This window comes from Phaenicophaeus curvirostris, chromosome Z (assembly GCF_032191515.1).
Source record: "Phaenicophaeus curvirostris isolate KB17595 chromosome Z, BPBGC_Pcur_1.0, whole genome shotgun sequence".
NCBI classification, from domain to species: domain Eukaryota; kingdom Metazoa; phylum Chordata; class Aves; order Cuculiformes; family Cuculidae; genus Phaenicophaeus; species Phaenicophaeus curvirostris.
The window spans coordinates 48,657,458-48,679,638 of NC_091431.1; positions in this window are offsets into that span (position 1 = coordinate 48,657,458).

Consider the following 22,181-nt stretch of genomic DNA (forward strand, 5'->3'; position numbering starts at 1 on the left):
CACTACCATAACAACCAGGACATCTGCCAAATTCAGCATGCTGTAGGTGGGGCAGGTCTGAAATTTGAAAAGGACAGCATCTGTACTCACAGTGTTCAGCTAGGAAGTAGGCCAAGAATCACCAGGTCATCTCCTTTCTTCCCTCTTTCAATCTGAGCAAATGAAAAGTAAGTTGTCAAGCAAAGGTGTGTGAATTTTGCAAGCTTTGCATGTACTTCTTACTTCAATTAATTCCGCTGAGAAAAAACACCTGAACCTGAAAGTGAGTCTTGCCCAATGTGTTGGCATTAGTCCAACTACAGTAGAGTTTTTGTTGACTCCACAGTCCTAGTGACACCAGGAGTTTATCACTGCAGTCCAGCAGGGATTTCCTTGTGTTATCACATCATTTTATATCTGGCACAGTTTAAACATTCTTATTTGGAACAGCGATTTTTACTCTCCTTAGCAAGAAATTGTTGGGGTGACCATGGCCTTCCAAGTCATCTTTGCTGCTACAGGTTTTTTTTTGTTGTGTGTGGTGACATCACCTAACGAGGTCAACATGTCCTTAACACAGAACATGTAATTACAGGGTTAGTTCAGATTCCGCACAGACAAGTGCTGCCCCTGCCACCCTTACTTATTATCCTCTTGTAACTGGCAATGGAAAGCTGAATTTAAAGTATAAGAAATGAATGTATTTCTGCTGTATCAAACTCACTGGAAGTCATAGGATCACAGAATCATAGAATCGTTCCATTGGAAAAGACCTTCGAGATCGTCAGCTCTAACTGTATCTGTCCACTACTAAACCATGTGCCTGTGGACATTGTCCACCCATCTTTTAAATACCTCCAGGGATAATGACTCAACCATTTCCCTGGGCAGCCTGTTCCAGTGCTTGATAACTTTTTACATGAAGAAATGTCTTGCTACCCTTGTTTCGAAGTCAAGGACACTCATTTCCTAACATGATATTTTCTGTTATGACAAGAGGTTATGTGTTATCTACTGATTCATAAAAAAGATATTATAGCAATATGAAAAGATGTTTCCAGGAGATTTAGGCTTTCACTAGTGGGCAGGTGAGATAAGGAAAATGAAAACTCTACTTCATCAGCCTAAAAAATCAGATCCAAGTCAGGACTAGAAATATTCAAATAATGGAAAGATATGTCCTCAAAATCTTTTGGCAGATAAGGAAGACAATTTAGCTAATTGATTCATGTATGATTACAACAAGAACTGTATGCTGTGATGCCACATTCATGGGCATGTGTGTAGAATGTAGTTTTACCAGGCCAAGCACAAGTGACATCCACTTGAAAATTCATACCCAAATGTTCTCTATTTCCAGTTTCAGTCTCATGATTAGGTAATGACTTGTTCTAAAGTTTGCTCTTCAGGCAGAAGAAGAAAGCAAGACCTTGACTACCGTGATCAATCACATTGTAGGAAATGAATGGCTTGACATAGATTGATTTTGCACTGCCTAGAGCGGTAGTTTGCTCAGAGCCCTGATGCTCCAAGGTGGAGACACAGAGCTTGACGGTGTCCCTCCCTTCGTCTCAAATACTGACACCACACAGACTTCAGGGAAAGGACATGCCTACTAAAATCAAATGGAAAGGAAGCTAGGGCAAGAGATGATGCAGATTTGCAGTTAGTCGAGAGGTAGGCACCTGGTATGATCTCTGATTAATGACTGCATGGAAGGAAAATGTATACTGAGTTGCTGGAGGCTGAACTTATAATTCCCCAGGAAGGCCTCAGATGGCAAGAAGGTTTGCAATATGGCTCATGGTACAGAAGCAGGCCTTCTAAAAATCTGCAGTTGTAGGTTTGGTAGTATTGTCCTTGCACGCAGCTGCTTTGACCTACTTGTTTATATATGATTGTGTGTGTATAAAATCTGTAATATATTTCTTGCAGATTTGGACCAGCCTTCAAACAGAGAGGGGAAGTATGAAAGGAGCTTTTCCTTTCTTCCTCCTGCTTGTGCAAGAACTGCCACAGGGCTGTGAACTGCTCATATCTATGCTGCAATAAGCATGTTTGGAAAGGTGCAGGCAGCATGACATCGATACAGGTATGGACCCAGTCTTTGCACTGATCTTCAGGGTTACCTCTGCGGGAACAGTTGGTACTGTGAGCAAGATCTCAGGTTTTGCTTCCTGAGAGAGGTGCAAAAATTGTGTGAAGATCAGAATTCCCTTTGTTCTACTAAGTTTTTTTTATGAAGATACTAACAATACGATAATTACTCCTTCTACTCTAAGTGGTCCAGAAAATTTCCATTCACAAAAATAATGGCCACTCTGGATTTCCCCAGATCAGTATCCACCTAATTTGCAGAGGGTCACCTTCTTTTTACTCTCTTCTTTTAATTTTAATCCTCTCTTTTCCTTATCACAGTCACGATACCTGACTAAGTCAGGATGCTTCACAATGGAGGAACCTCTGATTTAAGAGACTGGAGGAACTACTCCTTGTCCTACTTTCCTAGCATGCCATCCACCTAAGAGCAGAGAAGACCCTTGAACCACATGATGTGATGTATCCAGAGCCTCCTCCTCCATATGGAGAAGAAGTGCATCTTGACCTGCAAATATTTCTCTCATTTCTACGACAACCTATTCAGTAACAATGCCAGCATGCAACTAAGGAAGAGAAAGTGTGTTCCCTTTGCCTGTTTCCACAGGACCTCAGAGTAGAATCTAAGTAATAATAGCCTTCTTGCACTTTGATAAACGTGAAACTTCATTTGACAGAAAAAAGGCCCGTAACTACCCTTTACAAGACAGAAGAGAAACTGATTGAAATTCAGCCTTTTCCTTTCTGGTTTACCACAGGTAGCAAGATTTGTGCTACGTGGGAAGGACAGAAACCATAGCTGCTCCTTTGTTTGGCAAATAACTTCACGTGGGAAGTAGATTTTGCCTGCACCCAAATCACACTGGCAAAACAACAGGCTGTTTGTTTAACAAGACTAAAACGATGTCTGTTTCCCTGCCCAAAAATATCTCTCACAACTTATCTTGTGACTGAGGTCAGCCTCAGATAACTGAGTCCTTGTCTGAGCCACACTACAGCATGAGTGAACAAGCAGAGAGGAAATTTTGAATTTACTCCCTAGGTTCACACTAGGCTCCCAGTGGCCTGTGCAAAGGAAGAAGTGTGTTATCTGTCTCAAGACCCCATGGTGAATTTCTGAATTAGCTTTGTTTGCCTAAGGCCCCACTTCATTTCAAACATCACTTGCACTGACTTCAGCAAAAAACAAACCCAGGAAGCCTCTTGCTCTTGCTTTTTAAAAGTGCTACACTACCACAGGGGTGTTATAAACATAGTGACAAATAAGGCACCATCAAAATAGAGTGGCTGTTTCAGCTGATAATTTTCAAGAAGTTTCACCTTTGAATTTTTATACAGGCTTTTTTACAGTTGTGCTGAATAGCAAGCAACTTCTGAACACATGCTGTAGAGAAGTAGAAAAGTTTCCTTTTGAATGACAGATATATAAGCAGAGTTCACATGTGGAAACGGTTCCCCTAATAAAATTCTTCCACTGAACTACGGAAGTGATTGCAACTGTTTAACCTTGCATCTGCTGTAAACTCAATGGAGTAACTTAAAGCAGTATTGTAAGTCTTTGGAAGCTTGAAAATAGCATAAAAAACTATTGAAGTTTTGGATCTCCGTGATTTTCTTATCCCTAGTATCATACTCAGTTATCCAGTTTAATGTCAGTCATGTGTTTGCTATGCCTTTGAGATAGTTGACCGTATATTTTCATTGGAACCTGGAGGTAATTGTGGAGAAAAGACATCTTGAAGCTGGATCAATGAATAGGAGGATTTTCTTCTCAAAACAGAAGCAGAGACATCTCTGAAGCAAGGTGTGTCTAGAAATATAGCATAAAGAGCAGTGGCTGAAAAGGTCTTTGCCTCAATTATTAGCTCTTTCTTATTGCAGCTGGATATAAAATAATTGCAATAGAGATACTTTAACATGCCTTAAAGTCCTCTCCTTTTTCACTTCCACATGTAGCTAAGTGACATCTGCATTTTGCTCACTATGAAGGGCATATAACTGCAGGCCAGCACTGGCAGAAATGGACATGGCTCCCTTGGCTCCCGTGGAGGTACTGGGAGGATGACGTCCTTGGGACCTAAACAGGCATATTTTTTTTCAGTTGAACGTGACTGTACTGCAACTTGAATTGGTGATTTCACTGCTTGCTGTACTATATGAATTAGTTTAGTCCAGCTTCTGATGTCCTAATTTCTTTTATGATATAATGCTCAAGCAGAGAAGTCTGGAAATTTTTTGGGGGAGATGAGGTTTGTCAAAAAGTGGCAAGGCTATTCCTGGGATTTAAAAGGAGATCTAGAGCTCATATCACCCCCTTTCATTTCAGAAAAAAAGCAAGTGTTGACTTGAAGACACCTCTAACTGCTTTTGCAACCAACATTTATTTTATGCAGCATTTGTTGAGCAAACAACTTTTAGTTCTGCACAAGATGAAAATTACTCTGAGATTATTTGAATATGTCTGCTACAGAATTTGCTCAAAAATAAAAAAAAAGACTACTGAAAATTATATGAAAACCTCAGAGTTTAGCTTCTTATTTCTTAATGCACTGGAAATGATCAGCAGTGAATCTTTCAATGGATGAAAGTGAATGTTCCGAACACCTCTCATTACTATTCACAGACAGTTCAGAAAGATAAGCACATAGTGGCCTGCCGTCCATGCCTTTATTTCTCTTGTAAATTTGCTCAGGGAGCATTTAATAGGACACAAGTCTGAATTATATTGCTCCTGACAGTGATGTCAGAATGAGAAAATGCTGAGGTCATTTACAAGAAATGCTACCAACCTGGTTACCGCAGTCTTCAGCCTGTAGACCGAAGCTTTCCCTGTCATAAGAGAAACGTAAGAGAAAGACAACAGAAGAACAGCCTTTCAGCTGCATAGTCGAATTCCATGAACCTTTGCCCCTGACTGCAAACAGGCAGGGCTCCCTGGATGCCTGCCTGTGTCCAGGGCTGCCTCCTCCAAGCACTGCCAAAGGAGCCAGCTGCCTGCAGAGACAAATAGCAGGGATGGGGGCAGCTCCCAGCCCCCAGCAAGACTGTATGCAGCCTGTTGCCTGTGCTACTTCTCCCTGGCTTTCCTCCTGATTGTTGTTCTTGTCTTATATCTGCAGGAATAGGAGCCATGGTGATCTGCTTTGTTATTTTCTATATTTCCTGTGTATTCTGATTCCTTTGAATTTCAAACAGATTTCTGCTTTGATCCTTTTATGACATGGGGCTCTTCTCTGTAAGTGGCTAGGGATAAACATAAAGTTTGCCGTCGGGGCAAGACACTGATGACTTTAAAATCTCCTCTTCACAGCACTATACTCCATAAGGCACAGCTAGTGGCAAACAGCTTACGAAACATTGCACTTCCATACACAGCTGGGAAGCCTGACATTGCAGTATTCAAAGCTCAGTAAAGTAAAAACTAAGTGAGGCTGAGCATGTGGGTAGAGATGTATGGCCACAGACACGGAGCTGGCTGCAAACCAACTGGTTCCAGACAGATGGTGGCAGTGTTAAAGGACAGAGTGCCTTGGCAGAAAGGGTGTGAGGTCTCTGAAGCAGGACAGGAGTAGACCTGCAGTGGAGCAGAAGCTCCAGCAGTGTCCTCCTGTCAGCTTCAGTGACTGTAGAGCAATGGAGGCAAGACACTGTGTGCAAAGAGAGGAAGGGTTTTAATCCCATTTTGCTCCATTCAAGGGAGATGTGGTTTCATTCACTGCCAGTTCCACTTCTGACTCAGCCACTGCCACTTCTGACTCAGCCACTGCCATGCAATATTCAGTGTTGGCATGGAGCCACTGGTATGAGGATGAAACGTCAAATCATCGTCCTGCTGCTGCCTGCCTGCCCAGCTGTATTTTGGCATTTCTTTCCTTTGCTGGACTGAGTGAGTGTCAGGGGGAAGTGCAGCCTCCCTTGCTGAGGAGGACAACGTGAAAAGCACCCATACAGCAAGTGCTGAAGAGCTGGTCTGCTTGGGAAGGGGGTGTGTGTACATGGAACATGGCTGAGGCTTTTTTTGTTGTCCCAGAAAAGAGAGGAATTTTCATCACAACTGCAAAACTCATCTCTCTTCTAACAAAGAGAGAGAGAAGGATCAGTCATCCTCGTGGAAAGTGGATGATAAAAAGTACTGGCAGCTGCTAACTGCAGTGAAAATGCTCAGCATCTCCTATTGACTTGCTTTGCATGGCTTAGATTGCATGGCCAAAAACCTGTGGTATGGAAGTTTCAGCTGCTGACTCCAGTGAAGACAGTTATACTGCTTCCAATGTTTCTTCAGTGTTGTTTTTTATACTGGAGACATCTTGCCTGCCTTCTGTAGTTCTTTACTTCCAGCCTCTCCAGCATTTTCTTCCTTCTTCCGTAGTGCCAGGGCTAAATTAAGCCTTACTACACCTAGTGCAGAGCAGGTCCCTGAATACCCCATGTCTCTTCTCAATTTTGCTGTGCAGTCTTTTGTCATAGTAGAGTGCTGCTGCTTTGTTGTAGAGGAAAGTTAAAGGCTTTGTCCTTCCTGGTAAGTATAGCACTGCCTGCTGGGATTTTGAGATCTAGCTAGGGATCCTCTAAAGGCAGAACTACTTCACATGTGGCATTCACAAGTAAAGGGAAAATAACTGCTAAAATTCACTGAAGAAACGGGAGTGGATGTTTTTCTAGGTTTGCTTGCACTGCTGTCAGAAGTGTGAGAGCAACACAGCTTTAGGGACCAAAGACTGCTCAGGCCTCGTGAGATTAGGCATCTATAGCAACAAAGGAGGAGCAACACCTCGCTGCAGGGCCCTGCAGACTCTGTAACTGAGGAAAAGTTTTGCTATCTGCACTAAGCAGCATAGTGCTGTCACTACTCTGCTAAAAAGACAATGATTAGGCCATTTGTGTGTGTTTTTCACTACGCAGTGTTGGGACTTGCTTTTCTGGAGCTGTAAACTGCTCTGCCAACAGCTATGCCACTGGCGTCTTCTACCAGAGACCACTCATTGCCTTCACCCTTGGTTGAACTGAGAGGCACAGGTATGATAATACCCTGCTTTAAAGAGGGATTTTTTTCTTCCTTTGACAAGACAATGACACTACAGTATTGAATATCCTTTCTAAATTTAGTATAAGGATCTGGAGTGCTAGTGCATCACAGCTCTTTGAATTTAGACAAGTCATGTTATAGAGGATTCATGCCAAACTGAAGCTGCTGTTGAAATGTTGAACAAGTGATATGATGAAAGGAAGTGGCCCCAGGTTATGCCAGGAGAGGTTTAGACTAGGTATTAGGGAAAATTTCTTCGCCAAGAGTGTCATCAAGCATAAGAACAGGCTGCCTAGGGAAGTAGCTGAGTCAATTCATAAGAATTGACCAGATTTTTATATTCAGTCTGTGTGATATATACTTATTTAATAAACCACAAAATTCATATCTTATGTAGTATATGTACTAAATGTGTTTAAACATATTAAAGTACCTTTGTAAGCTGGATGGCACTTACACACATCTATATAAATACACACACATATTCAGATAGACAAATAGACATAACAGGGCAGAAAGACACAGTGGCAAATTATTACAGAAATATCCAATGTACAGTATGTAACAAAGTAAAAATGTAAATGAGGCATTTTAGGAAAATCATGAATGTCCTCTTTTTTTGCCTTTGGAACCTAAATGCTCCCTTGTTTTGGACCTGTTTTTCTCAAAGGTTAGCAAATTGTAATTTAATTGTAATTACAAATTGTAAGGAGCAATAACTGTCCTGACAGAATTTACTTTGAAACCATTTTGGTCTAAGCTTCCTATCCACAGTCTCCACAGTTTACCCTTTTAAGTATTGTTTTGTTGTATTTTTTTTAAATAGTCTTTTAAGAACTAGAAAAGTTTCAGCAAAGGATACTAATTCAGAGAAAGGGTATTTCTGAAGTAATGAAACACTGTAACATTTCTGTTCAAAGAAACACACAACTGAATCAATCAATGGAGGGTGAAAACCATGGCAAAAATAACCTAAAAATTAAAAAGTTTTAAAATAAATTTCAGGGATTGAGGTCATCCTTCTTCAGGTAGCCTTTGGTGACTGAAATAGAAGCAAGAACAGGCCCAGTAAATCAAATCACGATGGTGAATATCTACAGACCATAAGTGGGACGTTATCGGCCTGAAATGAATGTTCTATCCTTGAAAAGCTCTTCAATAAATTCTATAAATTTAAAAAGAGATAACATTTTGCAAGCAGATTAGTAAACTTTTTAGAAAGTTCTTTTCTAATAGGCCATAGAGTATTAAGTGAGGTTAATGAATCAGGGGCTGGTTTGGTCCCATGAAGGATGTTACCTATGCTAGATGTCAGCAGTACTCAGCAAGGTGGGTCGAATTCTCCAGGAACAGCAAGCGCACACTCAGAAAGAGGGAGGAAGATACTGCAGATCTTGACTCCTAATCCTAATTAAAATACTGAACACTGTAATCATGCTATCTGTTATTGCTAGCAATGCTTACTAGAGGCAGTAGATGTGGCAAGTCTCATGTGATATGGAAAATGATGAGTATGAGAGAAGAAAATTCCCAGAGCATCAATATAGTAACACAACAGGGAAAAGGCATGTACAAAGCAGATCATCGTATCCCAAGGCTAATAAGCAAAGCTGTGGAAATGACTGAGGATATGGAGAAAGACACTTTTCAGACACAAATGAACTAATTATTAAAGACACGTGTTAAAACAGGACAGGATAATATCAAAATGCTTTAAATGATTTGATCTTTATTTAACTGTATGTTTATCTATAAGTGATGTGTCATGCTTTGTCTTGCACTGGGGCTGGAGAGCATCCACTGTAAGAACACCAGTTCCTCATTTGCAATTGAGATTTCACACAAGAACAACTTACTGAAATGCCACTGCTGGAAAATAGATTCATGATCAGTGATCTGAGGATACATAGGCATAGCAAGCAGCTAAAAGAGTGTTATTCAGAAATACCCCTTATTACATTGAAAGAAACGAAGGTTTGCGCCCATTTTGTCATTGTGAAACAAATCAGGCTTTTTATTTTTAAGTGATATTCTCATAGCTTGTTAGATATATTCCATTCTATTGGATTGGGCTATGATTTCTTGGACTCTGACAAAATGTCTGATTTTTACTTCACTGATGATTCTTGCACATGCTATGCCTCCCCCTCTGAGGCAAACCCTATATAACTACAGTGTGCTAACTGTGTTTGACTTTGCACAGAGAAGGGCATATCTCATTTGCGTTAGAGACAGTACATCCACTTCAATCATCTGCATTTTACTGGTGTACTTATGCATATGTTTAAGGTAGATCAGAAAGAATATTTTATTTATTATAGAGAAAAAAAGAGCTCAGAGGTGACGTGTCAGCTTTTGCTTGGAGTTATAGTGCATTTTGGCCATATTTTCTAGCAATATGGATGCTTGCCTGGGGAGAAGCCTGCCTGAAATTCAGCACCTGCAAGTATCCCCATTCCAGACTTTCTAATGTGAAAATATTGTGAACTCAAGATTTTAACTCTCTTTTGCATGAACTGGCAAGCTCTACAACCTTTTCACCACACCAGAATCACAAAATTTGAAATGCATTTGGACATTTCCCTTGAGTCATAAAAAACCAGCCTAAAACTATTTTTTCAAGTCCCAAGACATTTTATTCTGCATTAACTGTGCACTTCATTCAAACAAATAATCCCCTTCTTTCATGCAGCAGAGAATGGGGATTCAGCCAGCAGGGCTCGCCACCTTTTGTGAGCAGCTCTTGGTGTGCCCATAGAGAGGCGAGCCCATGCTGCAGTTTTTTGTTTCGCTATTTCCCATAATAAGTAACAATAGAAACCTCTGAATGCTGGCTATGACTTGCTGCTATCCCTTCCTTGTGGCTGCCCTGATTTTCTTTTCTTTCATGTTTTCCAGTGCCTTTTCCTTCAGAACAAATGGATTTCTTCAATAAACACTGGTTTTAGGGAACCTGTTGTAGCCTTCTCAAAGGAGCTGGAACCCTGGAATACAGAGGCATTAATAAACTCTAATTCAACTTCAATGACCAAGGCACATTGGTGTCTTAGAAAGGAAGTTACAATTTAAATTTAGCTCAAGTCAACAGGGAAAGTCACCTGAAGAACCAGCTTAAATGGTGCTAGCTCATTTTCTGAACTGCGTGAAATTTTACTGACATGTCTGGGGAAGAAGAAACCACTGAGATGAGACTCTGAATATGAAACATTCATTCTGAATATTACGTTTAAATCACAAAGGTGAAAAAAGGGAAAATTTGAGGGTTTCAAGTGAAAAAACCTCTTTCTTTCTTCCCTGAAAACATTTCTGACTGACAAACTTGACATGTGCATCTATCTAGTGAATATTCATGCACATGTATCTAGTGAATGAGCTCACACACACTCAAGACACACAAACACACATTTGCTGAAAGATTTACCTGACAGTCTTTCGTTTCCAACAGGAAATATCAGACTGGATACAGAGCAATTTTGACATGTTCACATCTGGCATGTGGGTCCAGACAGCTGACATCACATTCACATTCTACTGGAATAAGGAATGAAGGCAGTGATTTTTTTCCAACTTGATGAATTGCTTTTTGATGGGGAGTTTTTTCTGTAGTGAGGCTGTGCACATAATCTGTGATTCCTAGTATGAGCACATGCCTTAAAAATACTATCAAAGTTTTACATCTTGCTGCTAGCACTCAGGTCTTCCATAAACACAAATAGCATTATTGCATCTCATTTGAAAAACACTTGTACATCAATAAGGACTGCTGTTTCTATCAGAAAATCACAAATGTCAATCAGCAACACACAAAAATTGTGCAATTAACACAGGAATCTTCATGAGCTTTTGCTGGAGATAATGATATACCATGTTCTTTCCTGTTACTTGTACACATGCTGAGGTTTTGTAAAGTTGTAAGCAGGTCCAATGCCGATGCATGCCTAGGCTAACCTCGCTCTGTATTTGGAAACAGCAACCTCCTCTGCTTCAGCAGCCCTGGGACTAAACATTTCAAAGAGTTCTTTCCAGGTTCCCTGTACTCTTCTCCAAAGCTCTCAGTCTCTCTCTGCAGTTTAAATCATTCACACATTAGGGGTCATCCGCTAGAGAAATACATACCAAATCTTTAAAAACAATTGTAGGTGGTATTTTCACTTCGGCTGTGGAATGTAATATCCATATCCTTGGAATATAGACTCTCCTAGGCACTGCCTGGCTGAAAGATTTTATTTTTCAGAAGTCATGCTAGTGTATGTCATGCTCCACAATGATTTAAAATTGCAACAGAATGACAGCTGTGAATAGTTAGAGATAGCTGAGATTCACACAGGTCTTAGAGAACTGTGTACATTTCCACGCTCCTAATCTCTTCTGTAAAGGCACGTTATTGTCTTTGTCCCATATCTGGTGAACTTTGGGATGAAAGTAGGTTGCCTACCTACCTACCAACAGAAAACACTCATCAGCAAATACTGCTTGCATGAAAATAACTGTTCTTCCTGCTGAATACATTCCTTTCTCTGAGATTTTTCCTACTATACTTTCCAGTGGACACTAAATGACAAAGGCACAATGCACAGTGGGCCACATAAGGAAGAGCACTACCAGTGCACCACAGGGTGAGGCTACAGCCTGGGATGGTGTATAGGGTTTAGCTCCCTTTTCAAGAACTAAGTGTGGAATCTGGTGAAGGACCAGCAGAGACCCTCCAAGTCATTTAGGTTCTAAGGAACACAGACAGATTTAGGTTTAGGAAGAGTTTTAGGGTCCTGCACTTGGGGCATAACAACCCTGTGCAGTGCTACAGACTAGGAGAAAAGTGGCTGGAAAGCTGTCTGGAGGAGGAGGACCTGGGAGTGTTGATTGACAGCGACTGAACATGAGCCAGCAGTGTGCCCAGGTGGCCAAGAAGGCCAATGGCATCTTGGCTTGTATCAGAAACAGTGTGACCAGCAGGTCCAGGGAGGTTATTCTCCCTCTGCACTCGGCACTGGTGAGACCGCTCCTCGAATCCTGTGTTCAGATCTGGGCCCCTTGCTACAAGAAGAATGTTGAGGCTCTGGAGTGTGTTCAGAGAAGAGCGGCAAAGCTGGTGAGGGGGCTGGAGAACAACTCTTACGAGAAGTGGCTGAGGGAACTGGGGTTGTTTAGCCTGGAGAAGAGGAGGCTGGGAGGAGACCTTATTGCTCTCTACAGCTACCTTGTAGAGAGGAGGGAGCTGGCCTCTTCTCCCAAGTGACAGGGGAAAGGACAAGAGGGAATGGCCTCAAGCTACCCCAGGGGAGGTTCAGATAATTTTTCACAGAAAGGGTCATTGGGCACTGGAACAGGCTGCCCAGAGAGGTGGTTGAGTCACCTTCCCTGGATGAGTTGCTCAGGGGCATGGTTTAGTGATTGATAGGAATGGTAGGACTCGATGATCCTGGAGGTCTTTTCCAACCTAGTGATTCTGTGATTAGATGGGCTTGCTTGGTGTGGAAGAAGGAGTTTAAAGTACAGTCCAAGAGTTACCTGCAGCTGTGCAAGGTATGACTGCCAAGGCTGTGGGGCTGAGAGCATCTGGATAGCAACAATCAATGGGATGAGGCCACAGCACTGTATCTTGAGAGCTCAAACTAGGCACACTCCTCACTAGGAAGTCTCACAGCACTGGCACAGGTGGCCCACAGAGAGGTCTCCATCCTTAGAGGCTTTCAAGGCTTGGCTAGGCAAAGCTGCAGCAGTTTGTCAAAGAGCTTGAAGTGGGAGGTCAGAGGAGACATCCCCAGGGTGCCACCCCAGCTTACACTTACGTAGTTCTCGGATATTTGAACCTATGAGCCATGCCACAGTGCTTCAGACCTTAAATGCATAAAATATATTGCTTCCTTATTTAAAAGTTAAATTCACACATGTTTTCTGCTCATTGCTTTAATGTCCTCAGCGCAGGAGGCATATGGCAGGCTGATCCTTCCGCCCTTCTCCAGGACTGGGTGCACTCAGATAGATGCCCCTGGCAATGAAGCTTCCTAGGGGTGAAGTTTACTGTTTGTGCAAGAATCCCCTTCTCTGATCTGCTAGGTTTTAGTTGTGGAGCTGGATTTTAACACTCCAAATGTAGCTGAACACAAATCATGGATACACAGTAGGTGCAAATTTTCCTTCAGAACACTAATCTGTCTGCAGTGCCTTGATGGGATGTGTTTGGAGCAGAACTGAAAGTTTTAGTTTTGCTTTTTCAACATGAGATTTCATGTGCCTGTGAAACAAGGGCAAGGGACTGGAGTTTCTTAAGCAGAATTGAATCTTTTGTGTACACTTAGGAGGATGTTTTCCCCAAAAGAGAAAGGAGGGATTATATTGTGAAATAGTCTAAAGGCATGTAATAGGCTTTCTGTCTCTGACTTCACAGAAACATGCTTGCTCAATTTTTCTGAGATGCAGAAATCAGTCTGCAGGGAAAGTGATGAAACAAGATCGTACCAACCCATAGATGGAAATACCTCAAATACAAACACAGAAAGAACACTACATGATTATTTGTATCTGTCTATTTATCAATCATTGAACAATGATACTTTCATGACAAGATCAGAATGAGAGTTATATCTGAAATGAGTTTGCCTAATGTCTACACCTTGACTGCTAAAAACTCTTCTCACTTCAATCACCTTTTGCAGCTGCCACTGGCATGAACCACTTAGTGAAGACTAGCCATGGTGGTTATCTGCATGTGAATCTCTCCACCCAGGCATTTGTTCATTTATTTTCATAATTTCTGTGGCTTTTTGTCATGGGAAATTCCTCTGTGAAGACATGTTATCAAAGCATGAAAGAGAGGAAAAGTGAGAGTAATCCCCAATGGGCAATATTTCAGCTCCTGCTGTAAAAAGAGATTAATTCAATTACATTAAATATATGGCATCCAAGAATAGGGGTCAGGGTCAGTGACAGGAACAGGAACAAAGTGATGGGAGCTATTCTGTTATTAGCATAGCACCAGTGAGATACATGAGAAAAACTGTGGGAAAGACATATGAAGTAAAAAACACCCTTTCAGACAAGTATTTGGGACTCACCTACATTTAAACTTGTCGCCGTGTAGCTGTCTAAAATCATTTATTATCACTTAAAAATCTTCCATCTTACTTAGCTTCTAATTTTGTTGTTGCTTTTCAGTTACTTTTTAAATCATGTAGCTGTTTGATGCCCTTCTATTTTACCAGTTTCCAATCTATCATCTCCTCTTCATCGCAATATTTTTTCTTGATAATTGTTAATAAACAAATGTTTCAAATTAGATACGAGTAACCTACTGACTTCCACCCTTTCCAATAGGATTAAAATCAAATCCAGTACTTTTTCTCTAAGACTTAACCTTAAAGCTTACAAGTATCTCACAATGGAAGGAAAAAATAACCCATCATGAATAAACTCTATGCATTTTTTCATGCATAACAGATTTCTTTTGCACCTCTAAATACATTCAAGCACCTACCATCACAGATTTTACCCAATTCCATAGAGAACTCCAGAAGAAAGAAATTCCTTTTCCTACACTTTTTCTCTGCAAATATAATCAGCCATTTCTTTTGCCTTTTTCATTCTTATTAGCTCTGACACAAGGTATTAGGAAATTCTAGACTGCTGCATAGAACTCACACCTTTCTCACAAAGATTGTCCCATCTCCTTTCACAAGCTAAGAGATGTGGATTCACAGTGCGAGGTTTTTGCTACAAAATTTGCCACTATAACCCATTGCAAATTAAGAACTATCACAGATGCAGCAATAAGCACACCTCAATTTTAAGCTTTTTTCACTCTTAAGTTGTTCTTTACCCATCAGACAATTTTCTCTCCAGCTTTAGATTACACTTCTTGCCCGCAGCCATGTTCAGAGCAGGAGTTGACACACATTTTTGCAGGGATGAGATTGAAATGAGACACCTGCAGTTTTTGCATAGTGTGTGCACTTGAGATGGAATTTCAATATGTGCAAAAAATACTGTCTTGGTGGAGGGGTATGGAAAAAGCTCCCTGCCTTTTTAAGTGAATGGCTATTTTAGCTCTGACTCCTGTCACTAAAATGGTCCAGCAAATGTGCCTCTAAATATACAGAGATTATTTTTCAGCTATAAATAGGTGCTTTGAGAAATGAATATAAACCTCAGAGAGATTTTAGTGGTTGCAGACATATGTAATGGTTTCCCCCATGGTAGGTGTAAACCACCTTGCACTTAGAGCAAGAGGTAAGAATGTATAGATGGGTGATGGATAACTGCTGGTGAGCCTCAAATTCAGCCCTTTGCTCAGTGTTTTTTGTCAGAGTATCTGGCTGAGTTTTTCTAATAGAATACAGCTACAAGCTTTCAGTCAAAGATGGCAGGAAGATGGGGGCAAACTAAAAACTGTCACGTCTGCTCAGTTGGTGAGCTGGTGAGGGTTAACTCCCCCAGATAAAGAAGGTTCAAGCCTGTGGTCCACCCACCCTTGCAAAATCTACAGGGAAGTCTGAGGCATGCTCAAGGGCAGTGCTTGTCCCCTGACCTGTGGTGTCTCCTCTATAGCAAAGGTCAAATAAATCAACCAGTCACAACCTGAACTATATTTGTCATCTCTGCCATAGTTTAGAAAGATGCACAAATTTTAATAAGCGAGCATCTGGCAAGGTAATGAGCAGTGCTGTGTCTTGAGCATGAAACATAGTGACAGCTTAGTATATTATTTGTTAATTTCCTTTTTATTTCTTTAACAACAACAAAACTACCAAGAAACCAATAATGCTGCTCATTATAAAAACTAAAATAATAAAAAATGCAAAAATATCCATAGAAGTGGTCTGGTGTTTTTACACTAAATGAAGATGCACCAGAAACTCATGAAAGTGCAGGAGTGACTTTGCAAAATCTTCTCAATTTCTGTGGAAAACGCTGAAATTTCAGTCTTATAAATGCCTCAGATCAATAACAGGCTTGGCCTGCTAAAGCCCACAAAGGATGCTGGCGCTGGAAATCAGGAGCCACTGACTCCCTTGTCTGTTGCTAATATGCTAGCTCACATCTTTCTTGATGTCAGTAGTATTTTTAGACCTGCTCCATGTTACTCTTTTCACTTACCCATTCAAATTTATTTGTTTTCTCTTGACCTATTGGCTGACCTATAGTTACTGTTTTCACCTTTTACAGCAAAAAACAATTACTTTTGGAGATACTGCATCATTCCTTTTGATGTCTCCTGACTATAAACTAAGGGCAAGCTACCATAAAACCTGCATCTGCTGTCTTTGTTTCTGCTTATCACTGTTTCTTAATCCTTAACTACTACTAGGTCAATTAGTTTTCTGTGTCTTTTCTGGTGCATCTTGTTGCGAGAGGATGTTTTGTGCTTATAAAAATTTTAATTAAAAGTTAATTCAAATATCAGGGTCTAACAGCCCGTAGAATCCAATTTATAGTATGCTGATCAGTCTGACCTGGCTAATCATGCAGTGGGCTAATTAAACACCATGATAGGCACAGTGCTAGCGTGGGCATGATGGGAGGGACAGGAGCTGCACCCCTGCACAGGGAACCTCTTTTGCTTGGTGATGTTGAGAGGAGCACAGCTTATTCTTACAACTTTGCTCAGCATAGAAACTAGTGTTATGAAAGACCAGATGATGGCAAGTCGTTGTAGTTTAGCCTGATGCCTGTAGAAGGTCGAGTTTTCTTTCTCTGAACAATCTGGGATTTTTTTTTTCAGCAAAGTCTCCCATTTTATATGAATTTCTGATGAAGTGCCAAAACTAAAACTTTTTATGGGGAAGGGACAGTGTCCCTTAGTTTCTGGATTGAAAACACTGCTGCTATGCCCACCTGGAAAAAAGAGCATTACTTTATACTAGATCTGTGAAAACAAAAAAAAAAACCAGGATCAGTCCAGAAAACAAATAAAATTTCTAGGAAAGAGGATAGGAAGAATATACTTGTCATGCTATGTTAATCTCTGGTGTGCCCATGTGCTTGATGGCCTGTGCAATTCTGTTTCTGTGTCTCAAAGGGGATGTGGCAGAAGTCAGAAAAGCCCAGCTGTGGGCAGAGTGAGGCATGGACTCTGGCACAGCTTCTGCCTGAAGAATGAGAGGGTTTTACCTTGGAGAGGAGCTGACAGGATTGAGGTGAGAGGGACCTGTAGAGATGTGAGAGCTGTGGGTGTGCGGGGAGAAGAAAGATAGTTCAGTGCCTTTTCCATCACGTTCTGTGATATAGGGTCATGGATCTTCCTGTGACTTGCAGCTGAGCCAGGAGACTCTTGAGCACAGGATAGAGTAGTTGCTAAAATCCCAGAACGATGTAAAAAGCACTGAGCTTCTCAAAGTGAAAGCCCCTGAGAGCTGCTTATTACAAACACAGCTGCCCTAGCTGAGGAAGCCCTGGGCTGCCAGCTGCCACCAGGGCAGCACTCAGTGGCAGCTTCGCAACCCACTTGCTCTGCTCTGCGTGGAGTGCTGGTTTTTGGCAGCTGCCAGTAATGGGTGAGATGAAGATTTGGTCTAAGCTGGTTACAGCATTTCCTATGCAATAACTTTTGGAAAATTCATACCTGCTTTGTTTTTGATGCTTCCTCAGCAGAAAGTGTTTTCAAGAAAGTTTTTGTTTCAAATACCAAAGCAGTTTCAGAGGACAAAAATAAATAATAGCTGATACCTGAGTGAAATGTTTAATAATTATTCTTTGCACATTTTTCATCAGTATCAGGGAGATGCTTTGTAACCCTGCTGAGCAAGACTGTGTGAGATGCTCAATCAGGCATGTTGGAGGTTTCTCAATTCCTAAACACTGATATTTTAGAAGTCCATTAAAAATGCTTCGAACGCTTCTTAGATAGAAAAGTTTCTGCGCAAAGGGCTGTAGTTTGCTTCAGTGGGAAATAGAAATAAAACATTCTCCCTTTAAAGAGCTCTGTTTTTTCAATGCACACACCTTTTTCTTCATGCACAGTCCTAGGAACAACTAATAGCTGAACTGCCCCTCAGACACACAAATATAAATCAATACCGAGTATTAAATGAACAGTTATGTAAACTGCAGAATACAAGGTTTATATTCTTCTCAAAAAGTTGAATTTACAGAATACACAGTAAATAGATTTGCACTGATTGATTATAAAAGGGAAAAGATACAAATCTACTGAAATAGGAAACCATGTATTCGTAGAATCATAGAATAACCAGGTTGGAAGAGACCCACTGGATCATCGAGTCCAACCATTCCTGTAAAATCAAAACTTTTTCTCAAATCCAGCATGCACAGTGGAGGTAAGGCTGTAACCACTGTTACACCGGCATGAAAAGAGTTTCCTATAGAGAACATTAACAAAGCTATCAAGGGTGAAGCTTCATAAAGCCATGTCAGGCTATCTTCGTGACAATGGGCACAGCTCAGGATTTAACATAAAGTCCAGTTAGGGAAGCCTCTTGGAAGCGATTGTGTATACCTACCAATTGTATCTTGCTAGATTCAGCTAAAGCATCTCTCAAATTGATAAGAGAGGAAACAGATGGGATCACATGGTTATATCCTCATCAACAAGTTTCCTATGGGCCTTATTCAAGGAAGCTTTTACTGAACTATTTTGCTTTAGAAAAACACCTGAGGGAGGGTGAGCAGTCTAAGCAGCACTCACCAAGAGGATGGGCAAGGCAATCCCTGTGGAATACAGCCTGCAATTAAAAGCCTGTGTCTAGTGAAGAGGAACAGAAGCTGCACTATAAACTGAATCCTGTCATCTGTCTATGGAGTGCATCTCGTTTACACATGACAAGAAACAGGCCCATCCGTCTTTTAATTGCTTAAGGATGCAACATGGCTTTTAACTGCAAGAATGCAAAGAGTTGAGACAATTTTTTCTCACCCATACAGAGGTAGACTCTGATGGGAATATTTCCCATGCTGATTGGCAACTCAGGTCACTTGAATGGGCATGGAGATGGCCTGGAAGCTCGACTAACAAGCCCCATGAGATTACTGCAGTGAGGACGTCTGTGTAAAAGTCTTCTGCACATGCCATCTAGGCTTGAATCTGAGAAACAATGATGGAAATCTTGGTGGTGTTTGACAGTATTCACAGCTACGGTGAGGGCTTGCATCCAGCTGTCCAGAGAAGCATCAGGCTACAGCATGGTCACTAAGTTTCATGGTCTTATGGGGTACACTTCTGAACTACAGAAAAATAGCTGCCATCTGCAAAAGGAAGGTGAAACATTCTTTTCCCTAACTGAGGTGGAATTTTCTTCAGAGAACATTTCACAAGAACCAGTGATGCATGAACATAAGAGTGTCTCTGCCCATGGCAGGAGTGTTGGAAGTAGATGATCTCTAAAGCCCCTTCCAACCGAAACTATTCTATGATTCTGTAAGTTTTCTAGACAACTCTCAGATGCAGTTCCCTGCTCTTGCAGGAGCTGCACAGAACATTTCGTTACTCTAGTTAATAATTGAGTCCCCAAAGTGTTTCATGTTCACGTGTAAGCAGTCTTTGCTCTGAAGAGCTGATGGGTTTATATATCCACAGTGCAAATATTTGGCGTCCCCCTTTTGCCTTCACTACAGCAGGACACTCAGCTGTACCATTTCCTGGGTGTGTTGTGCCAACAGGTCCATAGTTCTTGCAACTGCCACAGTCTTTTTGTCTTGTACAACACCCTTCTTTTTCTTTATTTTAAATCCCTGTCTCTCCCTTTGTTTGCTTTTTTTTTTTTCCTTGCATAATTACTTGCCTTGAAGCTGGAGGTTAATTTGGTGCTTTCATTTTTTTATTACAACTTATGGCACTGGAAATTTTCTAGTTTCTTACCCTGGCCATTTACTGCACTTTCCTTTCTATGTATTTTCAGAGTGTTTGTTACACTACGTTTTTCAGAAGCTCAGCGTTAAGATCCCTTGACAGAAGCCAGTGCTGGGAAGAGTCCCCTTGGAAGCACTCCAGCTCTTTGAAGCAACTTGGTTTGGTACAAAAGGCATTCATGTGCTCCTAGGGGCCACAGAAGTAGTAGAAGTTATGCTTAAGGGTTTGCACACTGGAGTCTTCATCACACTGCACATTACTGAGAGGTGGGGGAAAAAGGAGCTCAGGAAAGTGAGGGAAAACTAAGGCGATGAAGAAGTGATAAGGAGCAGGTGGAGGCCTGATGGAGCAGAGCTGACAGGTGATATGACTGGTAGCATTAGAGCTTGAATGAGGGAAGAAGTAAGAAATGAAAGAGCATCTGGAGACAGTCTGACATCACAGCATCTGGAGTCATGCCAGTGCTGCCAGTGGGCAAACAGGACCCAAAGGACCACAGCAGCAGCTGCTGGCCATGGGGAGCAGGTGGCCTCAGGGGATGAGGAAAATGGATGAGCTATGCAATCCCCTTGGGCAGGAACCTGAGGTCCCGGCAGGGAGGCGGGACAAGGTAGTGAGCCTGGGTGCTCATTCTCAGACTGCTCATTACCTTTGAATGCCTTTTCTAGGGTTGCTGGTTTGGTCTTTCTCCTGGTGGCAATTTGGTTCAGTGTCTGTGCCGGTTTCCAGTAAGTTCATCACCACACCTCTATTTGTGGTGCAAAAGAGGCTAACAGCTTGCCTTAAGGATGTGCAGCTCTCTCCTGGCTGGTTCCTGGCACTGCCAGCTATGGGGACAGGGGACCCTATCCTGTGGAAGTACCGCACCCCCTCTCACAGCCCTCCCAGAGAACCTGCACTGTCTTCTCTTGGAGACAGACGGGTTACACGAACTTTTAAGTCAGACTTGCATCAGCTGTCATCATGTTTTTCTAAATAGGCCATACAAATTATCTGAGTTATTCCTACCTCAAAAGCTTACTCCTGACACCTCTTTAGAGAAAGACAGGGAGTTTTGATCTAAAACACTGAGGTAAGACTATTGGCCTAGAAAATGTCTTTACTGGTTAATTGCATGTACTGATTTTTAAAGAGGAGCTTTCTTTGACTATGAATTCATCTGGCTTTTGCTTCCAGTCATTTGATCTTGTTAAGCCTTTGTCTGCTGAAGAGCTCTGTGCTAGCAACATCCGCATGCAGCTATTCCTAGACAGGGAGCCAGTAACCTCTTAACATTTCCTTGGCTAAACTATTTAGACTGTGCTTCTTTGCTAAAATGCTTTTGCTGAGCCTCCCATAATTCTCATTGCTCTCCTCTGAGATCTTTTCAACGTTGCCGTGAGTCCATCATGCAGGCACCTAGCAAAGGTGTGGGATTCCATAGCAGCTGTTCAAGTGCTGTGTATAGCTGCAGGATAACACCTCTCTACTTCTTCAGGTTGTAGTCCTGTGTTGATTACTTACTTTGTTAGGCACACTAGCAGGGCAGTGTCAGTGGGTCAGCGTGGTTGACTCAGAACTTTTTTGAGCCCCAGCTTTCCAAACTGTGACTGTAGTTTTGTGTCCCTACAGCCTTCACCCCTACCTGCATGACTACAGACATAATGTAACATGTTAATACGAAGTTGTTGTACAATTGGGATACAGATCTGATGGTAAGCATGACCTGATCTACTTACCATTCCACCAGTTCTGACTCATCTTCCAGTTTTTCCAGCTGTATGTTCATCATCATCTAGAGAAAAATAAATCAAATACCGTTGGACTGTGAACAGACTCCCATGACCCACCAGAAATGGCTCAATTTTTCATACGTCTGTGTAACTTTGTGATCTAGCAGTAGGCAAGCATCTGAATAACGATTTGCCAAGCTGATATGCAGAAGTATCTGCTGGCCAAGTTTATGCTGGTGGGTAGGTTTTATCCAACGTGTGTCTCAAAAATGGACTAAAAACTCTACTGAAGTAATGCTTGGTAGAGATCCAGGTTCTCTGTACTTCATAATTCATTCCAGTCTTCAAACTATAGTCCCATGTGGCTGGTTAACAGTAATTTTCCAGGAGTTAAACTACAAGTATGTTATGAAGGCATTCTTACAAAAAAGCAAGCAAACCACCAAATGCAAATGAAAAAAAATAAACAAGCCAAAAATGGAGAAACAAAAGCCTCCCAAAGAGCCCATCCTGGAATTGGTAGCAGCGGAGTGAAAGGTGTAGTGGCTTTAAGAAGAGATGAACA